Below are 10,057 nucleotides of genomic sequence, written 5' to 3'. Positions count from 1 at the left end.
GGCCCCCACCCAGCTGGGAGCTCACTACTAGCTGCCCCACCAGTAGATGGGACAGGTGACTGGGACCTGTCCCACTCCTGTAGCTTTTTCCAAGCCCATGCCTTGATTGTCCTGACTGGAAAGGTTCACAGCCCCCAGTCACAGTCACAGGGTGGGGTCTAGAGAACCTGTTTCCTGCTCAGCTCCACAAATGTGGAGCTGGGTGGGGAACAGGTGGGGAGCTTGTTCCCTGCTCAGATCTGTATGTGTGGAGCTGCACCGAGTACAAGTATGGAACTGTATGTTCGGGAGATTTCAGATTCTATCTCTCTTTCTCTGTCTGTCTTGCTCAATGTATCCTCATCTGGAATCAAACTCATAAATCCTGGGCAATGAAAATGATCAGGCTAATATGTGTTAGGTTTACTTTTGCATCTTCTTATGATGCCTGCTTGGAAGAAAAATCAACTATAAATCACAGAGTAATAGAGAACAGATACTTACATAAGCTATTTACATGGCCATCTTCTTTTTTATATTGCCTCTGCTTGAAAAAAAAAAGTATGCTAAATATTTTCTGTAGTATGATTCCCAAGGGATGAATAAACTCATTACAGAAAGAAAGTTGTACAGAAATTCAGGAGAGTCTTTCCAGTTTCTATGTTCTTTATTTAATTGCTTTTAAGAGGATGCTTGTCTTTATGTTCTTGAGGGTTTGCCTTGTGAAATTACCTTGCTGAGTTTAGAAAGGCAATCTGCTTGTAAATTACCCATATTTTTGGTTGTCCACAGTACAGTGTAGCAATTCCACAAAAAGGATGTTGAACCAGCTTTTAAAAAATCAGTACTTTTCTTGATGAAAATTAATACATTTGCAGCAGCTAGTTCCCTGTGAGATAGCACACATGTAGCACAGCAGACATGACATATACATGATTACCAGACAATTTAATTAGAAGTGGAAAAGCTGCAATTTGCTACATCGGTGACCTTTCTGGATTTTAGTACATTTAAAACATGTTCCTTTCAGAGAATTTCCTGGAATGTCAATTAGAAAAGACACCTGATGAATCATGGACTCCATAGTTCGTGGTACATTCCAGAAGTTGCTTAGAACACAGCATAACTCCTTGTTGAATCAATAAGAGATTAAAAGTATCTGAGACTGAAAAAACATGCTACATTAGTTTAATAGATTTTTATTTCAACAGGATCTCAGTGGGCACATGTGGCCAAGTCCATCCTTGTGGCCTGACCCACATTACATACCCTGCTAAGGAGTCTTCCACTGTCTCAGAACACTCACCCACCATGACTTGATAGGAATTTTTGGTAGAACTATGTCCCATAGTAAGTAGAGGCTCCAACATCAAGGTTGCTCCCTTTCAGGCAAATAATTTGTTTTGGCCTTTGGCAAGGCCCACCTGGGCCTACAATGGGGGCTTCTCCACCCCTAAACCCCTACTACACTCCTTTGTAACAGTTATCACCAGCTTTCACCATTAACTTCACAGACAGAAGCTAGGTACAGTATTTCCCTGGGTAGCTACCAGGAATAGTAGTAGTCTGTCCAATACCTGATGTTGATGTTTCTAGTAGCCTGTCTGATACCAAAATAAAGAAATGTGGGCAGGTGAACTGCCCCTCCCTCATTGCAGACATCTCTCTCCAGCATGTGGTCTCTCTCTTTACCACTTCTGGTGTTCTTTTAAAATTTGTTCTGGATATTCCCTTCCAATCAGCACTGGTTCTTGTCTGCCTGCTGTCGCTCACCTCTCCTATATTAAGACAAATTACCTGTGGTAAATCAGCATCAGGAGTTTCCTTCCCCATACCCTAAACCACATGGGATGCCCTTCACTGGTTCCTACAGTCCCAGCCAGGGCATCTTTCTCCAGAGGACCTGGTTTTCCTTGGGGATCACTTGGAAGACTGAGACTGCGGTGGCCACTGAGCCTCCTGTAGTGCTCCTGCCACTCTTTCCGGTGTCACCAGGGTCCTTCACTTCCACCCTGCAGGGAAGTGGTAAGTGAGGGGTTTAGCCTCCTTATTCTCTTGCTCATACCTCAGGGTGTTTTTGGCATGTGACGTCAGAGTCATAGGGCTGGTTGCATAGCACTGGACACTTCTGCTGCTCCTCTCAGCACTGACAGTTTACAAGCACTGGTGAGACAGTGTGATTCCTGACAGCTGAAGAAATAGGGAATTCCCCCTCTGGGTTTCCTCCACTATCCTACAGCACATCTACATGAGACACTACATCACCATAGTGATGAGCTTCAGCAATGTAGCTCATCACTATGGCAACATGACATCAGTGGGCATTAACCGTGATGTTGCCACTACTGTGCAGTAGCTAAAGCAAGTACTACATGACTGTACAGTACCAACTGCACAGTGGGGTGCTTGTGTAAACATGCCCAGTGCCACTTTCATAAAACTAGTCTTCATGTTAACAGACACCTTATCTCATCAGAAGAAGGAAACACATCCACTTCTCAAACCTGAAACTCAAAGGAGAATCTGGGAAATCAAAAACCAGTAGTGGCAAGATAAATCCAAGGTGGTTTAGCTCTGTGTTGACAAACATGAAATGCATAAGTTTGTTCCAGGCAACTAAAGCCATCTAAGGCATGTCTACATGAGATGCTACTGTACGGTGGCTATTGCACATGTATTTAGTAGTTGTATAAGCAAGTACTAAATAAATGCACAATAAAGGAAATTACTGTGCAGTAGTGCTGGCAAATGTCTTTTAAGTGACACTATGACACAATAGCCTAATACCACTGTGCAGTAGTGTATTAGCACTGTTAGTGCTGTGACATGTTAGTGCATAGTAATATCCAGCTACTGCATAGTCAACATCTCGTGTAGACGCATCCCCATGGTACAACCTCCCATGCTCCTACTTTCGTGGTATTTCAGGATGATGTGATGCTCCTCAAAGATAATGAGGAGGCACAGGGCTGGACTCGATGATCCTCTGGGGTCCCTTCCAGCCCAAATGGCTATGGAATGAATCTATCCAGGCTAGATGGAAAGAGCACTTGGAGGTGCCCGAATGTGAGTCAGTTGTGACAGATGCCAGTATTGAGTCTGTTCCCCAACACCCCAAAAGGACATCTTTTTACAAAGCTTCCTATCCTAGAAGAAGCCCTTGGGAGCCAGGAGCAGGGAGGAGAGGAGGGATCCAGGCACATGTGTCCTGTACGCAAGTGTGCCCCCTTACTTGACCCAAAGTGGAGGTGGATGCAGCAGCAGCGGAGCCAGCAGTGGGGGCAGCAGCAGCTGATCCCCCTAAGGTAAGTGGGCAGAGGGACCGAACTCAGCTGAGACTGAGCTGGAGGGGAAGCCCCTTGAATCCTTCTTAGCTGAGCCAGTAAGGAGCCATGCTCCTGAGCCGCACCACATGAACACAACGTGCAAACAGGGGGTGGGCTAGGGGAGACTGTCCCCCCAAGCAAGGGAGCACCCCCAGGGTTAACCCTCGGGGAGCAGGCTCAGGAGGTACTGAATCCCCCCCAGAGGGGGAGCGTAGGGGGCGGGACTGCTGGCAGGCACTTCCAGGAAGACCGGAGCGCCTGATTGGTTGTTGGGGCAGCAGCAGGAAATTCATATCTGTGGCCTTTAAAAGCTGTAGTTTGATGTAGCTCCCAGCACTTGGGAGCCAGGAGCAGGGAGGAGAGGAGGGATCCAGGCACACGTGTGTCCCGCATGCATGTGTGCCCTCTTACCTGACCCAAAGCAGACGCAGACGCAGCAGCAGCGGAGCCAGCAGCGGGGGCAGAAGCAGCTGATCTCCCTAAGGTAAGTGGGCAGAGGGACCAGATGTAACTGAGCTGGATCCGGAGGCCCCCTGGCTCCCTCTTAGCTGAGCTGATAGGAAGCTATGCTCCTGAGCCATACTGCATGAACAGAGCACACAAACAGGCACGCTCTGTAAGAGTGCATCGGGATTCGCGCCGGCGGGCAAGCAGGAAGGGCCAGGAGGGAGACACCTGCTAGAGCAGGGTGAAGGCACCACACTAAGCCATAAACAAGCAGCAACTCCTATGATGGTGTTGACATGGAGTGCTGCCAGGCCCCTGCCCAGGGGGCACAGCCTACCCAGGGCTTGTCTGAGGCCTCCACCCAGACAGAGCCCATGGGGGGGTTGGCGTCCCCCCACCCCCTGGCCTGTGGGAGTTGCCCAGCAAGACCTGGGGGGGCAGGGATTGGGAACCCCCACACCTGTCCAGCAGGTGCCCACCTTAGGGCCCTGAAGATGCAGGTGAGGGAGCTTCGGGAGAAGGTTAGCAGGCTGACGGGAATCAGGGAGGCGGAGGATGAAATTGATGGCTATTTCCTTTTCCTGCAGGGCCACACACCCAAGGAAGAAGCACCTCAGAAAGTGTCCTCCACTGAAGAGTGGCAGACGGTCACCTCCAGAACCAGGGCTGATTGTAACACAGCAGTACCAGTTCCTCCAGTCCAGCTGGAGAACAGGTATGAGGCCCTGGCAACTCTGGAGGAGAAGGAAGGAGAGGAGGCAACCAGAGAGGAGGCAACTCCACACTCTCCATGATCTGAGCAAGCTGAAGAAGCCAAGCAGTCCCAGAGGAAAAAGTGTCCAGTGATTGTCATAGGCGACTCCATACTGAAAGGTACAGAGGGCCCCATCTGTTGCCAGGACCCCTCGACATGCGAGGTCTACTGCCTACCCAGAGCAAAGATTCAGGACATGAAGGGGAGTATCCAGGCCATGATCCAGACCACCGATTACTACCCCATAGTCCTAATCCATGTGGGTACTAATGATGCGGCCAGGAGAAGCCCTGATCACCTGATGGCAGACTACCACACTCTGGGGGGCATGCTGAAGGAGATGGGCGCACAGGTGGTTTTCTCTTCTGTCCTACCAGTGAGCAGATGTGGAAGATGGCATGCGACATGCATCACAGAAACCAACTAGCGGCTTCAGGAATGGTGTCTTGAGGCGGGCTTTGCCTTCCTCAACAACGAACCGCACATCACCACAAGAGACATGCTTGGATGGGATGGGCTCCACCTTTCTCCTAAAGGTAAGTGTGTGTTTTCTTCTAGATTGGTGGATCTCCTCTGGTGGGCTTTAAACTAGGCTTGCTGGGGAAAGGGAAGGACAAGGGTGGAGGAAGCCTTGGACTGCCAAACCAAGCAACACCCACAAATACCACCCAGCCTAAACCGAAGAGTGGAACATATACACAGGTAAGCAACAGGGGCCAGGGAATGCTGAGATTATGGGCCAGTGCACACATCCTCAGGAGGCCTCAGATGCCTCTACACAATGCTCGTAGTATGGGAAACAAGCAAGAGGAACTTATCCTCCTGCTAGCTGACACCAACTTAGACATTGTGGGGCTCACTGAAACATGGTGGGACTCAACGCATGACTGGGCAGTGAATATCAAGAGCTATAGGCTGTACAGGAGGGATATGACAGGGAGGAAAGGTGGGGTGTGCTGCTCTACATTAAGGAGGAATACACATCTTCATCAATTAGCAAAGAATCAGAGGAGGGGCACTTGGAAGTGCTTTGGGTTAGAATACAAGGCAGTCAAGAGGAAAGAGATTTAATGGTGGGGGTCTACTACAGACCACCCAAACAAGGAGAAGAGCTAGACTGAGAATTCTTAAGTCAGCTCACGGAAGTAGTTAGGTCAAAGGACGTGGTCATCATGGGTGACCTGAACCTTCCAGACATCTGCTGGGAAGAGCAGTCAGCCAGGTCTGATCGCTCGCGTAGGTTCCTAGCCAGAATGCAGGACCTCCATCTAATCCAGGAGGTACACAGCCCCACCAGGAGAGATGCCTTGTTGGACATGGTGCTGGCCACAGGTGACAACCTGGTGAGGGGTCTGTGGGTGCTCGACCACCTGGGTGACAGCAATCATTGCCTGTTGAAATTCACCATCCAGCGCAAGGTGACAAAGGCCTACAGCAAGGCAGCAGCCGTAGATTTCAGGAGGGCGAACTTCAATGAGCTAAGGAGAACAGTCAGGGAAGCATTGAGGTCCCGGAGGGGAGGGGAGCCAGGTGTCCAAGAAGAGTGATCGCTCCTTAAGGAGATGATCCTCCAGGCCCAAAGGGAGGTAATCCCAACAGGGATCAAAGGGAGCAGGAGGGCGCAAAAGCCCCCATGGCTCACCAAAAGCATCCGGGAATGCCTCCTAGCTAAAAGGGAGGTGCACACCCAATGTAAGGGAGGGGCCATCACCAGGAAGGATTATACTGCTGTTGCTCAGGAAAGCAGGGGGGCAGTCAGGAAGGCCAAGGCAGACATGAAACTGGAACTAGCTTCCCGGATCAAGGACAACAAGAAGTCCTTTTTTAAATACATAGGGGGCAAAAAGAAGGTTCCGGGTAATGTGGGGCCCCTGCAGGACATGTTAGGAAATTTGGTAGTCACACTAGATGACAAAGCTAACATATTTAATGATTTCTTTGCCTCTGTTTTCCTGAACTGCGGTCTTTGTGGGACCCCTGGCACGGCTTTACAAGCACTCATGCTCTGGTGTGGTGCCAGAGGACTGGAAGAGGACCAATGTTGTTCCCATCTTCAAAAAGGGGAGTAAGGAGGACCTGGGAAACTATAGGCCACTTAGTCTTACCTCTATCCTGGGCAAGCTTTTTGAGAGAATTATTCAGGCATATGTCCATGAGGGGCCAGCAGGGGAGATTATGCTTATGGGCAACCAACACGGGTTGATTAGAGACAGGTCCTGTCAAAGCAACCTGGTGGCCTTCTACAACCAGGTCAACAAATCTTTAGATTCAAGGGTAGCAGTGGACAGTCCTCCTGGACTTTCAGAAGGCCTTCGACACTGTCTCTCACCCCGTTCTCATTAAGAAACTGGGGGACTGTGGTGTAGACACCCACACAGTCAAATGGGTTGCCAACTGTCTGGAAGGCCGCAGCCAGAGAGTGGTAGTGGATGGGTCATTTTTGACCTGGAGGGATGTGGGCAGTGGGGTTCCACAGGGCTCAGTCCTCAGGCCCGCACTGTTCAACATCTTCATCAGTGACTTGGAAGAGGGGGTAAAAAAACACCCTGTTAAAATTTGCTGATGACACCGACATGTGGTGGGATGTGAGCACACTAAAAGGGAGGAATAGGCTGCAGTCAGACCTAGACAGGTTACAGGGGTGGGCGGATGAGAATAGGATGGGATTCAACACTGATAAGTGCAAGGTGCTACCCCTGGGGAGGAAGAACCAGCACCATACCTATAGGCTGGGGAACTCCCTTCTCATCTGTACAGAGGCAGAAAAGGATCTTGGAGTCATCACTGATGCCAAGATGAACATGGGCCGGCAGTGTGGGGATGCAGTCAGGAAGGCCAACAGCACCTTGGCATGCATCCACAGATGCATCTCAAGCAGATCCAAGGAGGTGATCCTCCCCCTCTATGCGGCACTGGTCAGGCCGCAGCTGAGGTACTGTTCTGGGTGCCGCACTTCAAGAGGGATGTGGCAACATGGAGAGGATCCAGAGGAGGCCACTTGCATGATCAGGGGGTAGTAGGGCAGGTCCTACGAGGAGAGGCTATGCAACCTGAACCTATTCAGCTTCCACAAGAGAAGGCTGAGGGGGGACCTAGTGGCCTGTTACAAACTAGTCAGAGGGGAACAGCAGGCATTGGGGGAGCCCCTGTTCCCCCAAGCACCGCCAGGAGTGACCAGGAATAACGGTCACAAGCTGGCAGAGGGTAGATTTAGGCTAGATACCAGGACACGCTACTTCACTGTCAGGGCGGCTAGGATCTGGAACTAACTTCCAAGAGAAGTTGCTGGCTCCTACCCTGGGGGCCTTTAAGAGGAGGCTAGATGAACACCTTTCTGGGGTCGTTTGACCCCAGTACTCTTTCCTGCCATGGCAGGGGGTCAGACTCAATTATCTGCTCAGGTCCCTTCTACAAACTATGAAACTATGAAGCCTGCTGTACCTTCAAGGACACCGAGAACAATAAGGCACTACTGGACCAGATAGCATACTTCCTGAAATCTTCAATGTTGGCAGCAAGGAACTGGTACTGAGACTCCATGAATTTATTCTTTAAATTTGGAACAATGAGGAGATCTCTGAGAACCTGAGTAATACCAATATCATTACTACCTGCAAGAAGGGAGATAAGTCTGTGTGCAAGAACTATTTAGATAACATCCTCCTTTCAACAGCAGGGAAAACCCTTGCTTGGATCTTTCTGAATAGTCTTCTACCTACTGCTTAGGAAGTCCTGCCAGAATCTCAGTGTGGTTTCAAACCATCATGTGGGGCAATTGGCATGATCTTTGCTCCTTTTCAGGTCCAAGAAAAGTCTTGGGAACAACATTAGAATTTGTATATAGCTTTTATTGACCTCACTAAGACTTTTTACTCTATTAATTGTGTAGCCTTGTAGAAAGTACTTGTAAGGGTTTGGTCAGGATATAGATGGCCAGGCCTGTGGGACCAAGGTGGGGTCATCAAGGTAGGAGTACAAATTAACAGAGTGTTGGGCTGGGATCTAGGAGAGAGGGCTGAGGACAGGGGGACTAAGTTCCAGGACAACTAAGAGGTGAAATCCAAAAGACATAATCTAATAAGTAATCTGAGATTTAAAAAAAAAGGGGAAATTTGAGGTCAGAGTCAGGAAGAGCCAAAGCCAAGTCAGAAGTCTCTGACAGTACTATCCTATGATACAGTAATTACCTATGATTAAGTGCATGTTTAGCTGCTGACTGTGAGTGTAAATTACATCCAGTCATCCCAGGCAGCAAGGGGCCAGATTTATGCTTGCAGCCTATCCACATAGCTCCACACTTTCAGCACCCTTGTGCCCCAGCCAGCCCCTCCTCCACCCAATGCTGTCATCCAGAGCCTGGAGTTAACCTAAGGGGACCACTGATGCATCCCTAGAATACAGGACATACACTTGATGAGGGGATGGACCACTGCCCCCTTGGACAATCACCAGTGAGGGCAGGGATGCCACCTTCTTGGCCAATAGGAAGCAAGGGGTGGGGTGATCAGGCCCCTTGGCCAATCAGCAGCAGGGTTCTGGCCAACATAAAAAGGCCACCTCCTTACCTCCCTGACTGGCTCAGAGCCCTTCTCCTCCTGGCTGTGCACCTCCCCACCTCTAGGCACAGCCAATAGAATAATTAGGACAAATAGTTGACATGTATTTTCACCAATGAACTGAAAAACAGGACTTTTTGCAGTCCTTTCTTTATTTAGAAATGGACCAGGGAGAAAGGATTTAAAAACATGACAGTCCAGTATAAAACAGGACCAATGGCCACCCTAGGCTGACCCCCCATATCCCCAGCCCTGGTGTAAACTGCTCTGCCCCAGTTCACATTGCTGCTGTCCCAGGCACACGTGTAGACTCTGTGTCCGGGAGTTTACTCCAGCTCAAACTGCTCCAGAGTTCATTGCTTCAAATTAGTTCCATGTGGAGATACACCCTTTGAATAACAGGATAATGGATATGAGTCAGCAGTGTGCCTTTGTTGCCAAGATAGCTAACAGCATATTGAGCTGTATTAGTAGGACTGTTGCCAGCAGATCATGGGAAGTAATTATTCCCCTCTACCTGGCACATCTAGAGTACAGTGTCCAGTTTTGGTCCCCTCAGTACAGACAGGATTTGGGCAAATTGGAGACAGTCCAGCAAAGGGCAATATAAATGGTTAGGGGGCTGGGACACATGACTTCTGAGATTGAATGGATAAGCAAGTGAACAGACATTCACTTTTGATTCTGGAAATGCAGCCACATGACTGTAGTGGCCCAGGTCAGAAGCCAGGGGATGCTAGAGCATGCCTTGCTGCTGGCTGAAGTAGACAGCTCAGGCTAAAGCTAGCCTTCTGGCCCTATGAGGGGTGAGGTTTGTGGGGGAGTTGCTGGGGGAACTGGTTTTATTTAGTCTGTAAAAGAGAAGAGGGGGAGGGGAATTTGATAGTGGTTTTTAACTATCTGAAAAGTGGTCCCAAAGAAGATGGAGCTAGACTGTTCTCAGTGGTGGTAGATGATAAAACAAGGAGCAATCATCCCAAGTTGCAGCAAGGGGA

The sequence above is a fragment of the Crocodylus siamensis genome, chromosome 1 (genome assembly GCF_052110815.1).
Source record: "Crocodylus siamensis isolate JL-2025a chromosome 1, ASM5211081v1, whole genome shotgun sequence".
In the NCBI taxonomy this organism is placed as follows: domain Eukaryota; kingdom Metazoa; phylum Chordata; order Crocodylia; family Crocodylidae; genus Crocodylus; species Crocodylus siamensis.
Note: the sequence above shows the minus strand (reverse complement) of the source record.